Below are 2,251 nucleotides of genomic sequence, written 5' to 3'. Positions count from 1 at the left end.
ATGACCAAATATTGACGTCAAAATGACGAGTGCTTGCTACCTGGGAAATTTCTGAATTGTATATTACGTTTATAATAGATAAAAAGACTTGATCCCGTTGTGTTAGAACAATTAAGTCAGACATTACTTCCGAACTGCAGGTATCGCTTAATAGCGAAGAGAACACAGAAGCGTCGTTAATGAGTAATTATTCCATTTGCTTATATCATACAATGTAATAGTGTTTTAGTAGTAAAATTTTAATCATACCAAAAAAATAAAATTTTTGTTCAACAATTTAGTAATGTACACAATTATAACATTCTAAACGTTATCATAATTAAAACGTTTATCGAATGTTCTGTTTCTTAATTATATATATCCTGTTGTGAGCGCACAACGTATTAAGGATTAATTACTTGGCAACACCGTGGGCCGGATTAGTTGGTAATCCGACCCTAACGACAAAAGTCGAATCTGACATCCGCCGAAAAATCTGACAATTGCATTGGACGACCGATCATCCGATGCAATCCGACACGGGAACCCGGAGCGTTCAACTCCGGGACAACCAAAAACGCTGACGCAAAGGTCAGCGCAAGGCACTGACCGCGTAAGGTTAGCTACCTCAGTTAGCTACCTCAGTTAGCAACGGCACGCGACTACAACCTGATAAATACCGCCGAAAATGGAACGATCGGCGGGCAGTCGGTTTGGAGCAACAGGTGTAACATCGCCATGGCGCAGCGCGGACGACGCGACGGCGCGGGCGGTAGTTGCTCCTAGGCGTGTAAAGTTGACTGTGTAAGTAATTCACGCGAGTTCTTCTTCGCGATTTCTAGGTATACTGTATCCGTCGCGGAACGTCACGAGTGTTAGGCGAATTATTTTTCCGAACGTAATAAAGTTTGAGTCGTGCGAATGATTGACGTTGAGAGTGCCGTATACAGTTCGTGCAATCGCATAATACTTAAATGTGTTCCAGCGAGTCTTGAGTGAGCGCCTTGAAACGGCCGCGGAGGGCCGAGGGAGGAGAAGGAGAAGGCCCCGCAGAGGCATCGAGCGTCAGCGAAGCAAGCACGAGGTGAGCAATTTGTTATTTATTATATTATTTATATTATATTATTATATTATTTACTTGTGGACTTGAATGGTTTTCCCCACGGTTTTCCCACGAGAACCTCGCGATTGTAATAAAGTATTCCATGCATCAGTTGCAGGATGTAAGACATTATATAGCATATAAAATATTATATATTTGTTACATTTAAGTCTTAAAAGATTTAATAAAATATTTTAAAACTTTTTTAAATGTAACAAATAGATAATATTTTATATGCGATAGAATAAGTTTTAAAATATTTTATTAAAACATTGTAATATTTTACAACGTTTAAAAAGTTATATAATTATTTAAATTATAAATGCACAAGAATTAAAGATTCTATTTATCAAATTTTTTTAAATTTTTTTATATGAAAAGATTTCTTATGTAGAGTTACGTAATTTTTTATACAAAATATTTAATTAAAAAGCTAGAAGACTACAAATAATTAAGAATTTATGAAAAGAGTAAAAGAGAATTAAGAATAAGAAGTTAATAATAGTGATGTAATAATTATTTTTTAAAATATTGAAATTTGAAATATTATTTTAAACATTAATTTAAATATATTTATATTTTACAGGTCGATGTTGTATACAATTCTATTAACTGCGCATCGCAGCGGTAAGTGCATATAATTATGTATATCCTATCTTAATGTAAAGGTAACAAATTTATAAAAATTATTCGAAACATAAATAAGATATAAATATGAATATGATATGAAAAAAGACCGGAGATAGTAAACTGTATTTTTTTCTTAGCAATTATTAATATATAAAAATTCCATTTCGCAACAATGATAGATACAGTAGTAAAATATCCACAAACTTCTTAATATCTGAATGCATTTATTCCTTGGTTATCAATATATTTTAAAAAATACAATTATCAGTTAAGTGTATAAGAATATTATAGATAAGTATATCACATAAATTTGTTGTCTTTTAAAATATGGATAGGCCAGAGCAGAGCAGTAATTTTTAATCCTGGAGTAATTATTATTATTCGTCGAATTATTGTATGTACGTACCAACGCTGCATAGAGGGAGCATATGAAATAGAATTCATTAAAATTGATACATCGTTGTTCAATTAGAATTAGATCATTTATTGAACATTTACAACTAATTTTAAATATACATAAATCACTTAAAATTTATAAAA

General features: G+C 32.2%; 1 long non-coding RNA gene across 1 annotated transcript; it reads left to right on the top strand.

The window, feature by feature from the left end:
• The first annotated feature begins 676 nt into the window (after positions 1–676).
• On the top strand, positions 677–1,724 carry LOC112463147. Its single transcript, XR_003041752.1, has 3 exons — positions 677–783; positions 965–1,063; positions 1,668–1,724. It is a non-coding gene; the product is annotated as an uncharacterized LOC112463147 (long non-coding RNA).
• The last annotated feature ends 527 nt before the right edge of the window (positions 1,725–2,251 follow it).

The sequence above is a fragment of the Temnothorax curvispinosus genome, unplaced genomic scaffold (genome assembly GCF_003070985.1).
Source record: "Temnothorax curvispinosus isolate PA1 unplaced genomic scaffold, ASM307098v1 QBEX01013100.1, whole genome shotgun sequence".
NCBI lineage: Eukaryota > Metazoa > Arthropoda > Insecta > Hymenoptera > Formicidae > Temnothorax > Temnothorax curvispinosus.
Note: the sequence above shows the minus strand (reverse complement) of the source record. Positions and strands in the feature narration are given on the sequence as shown.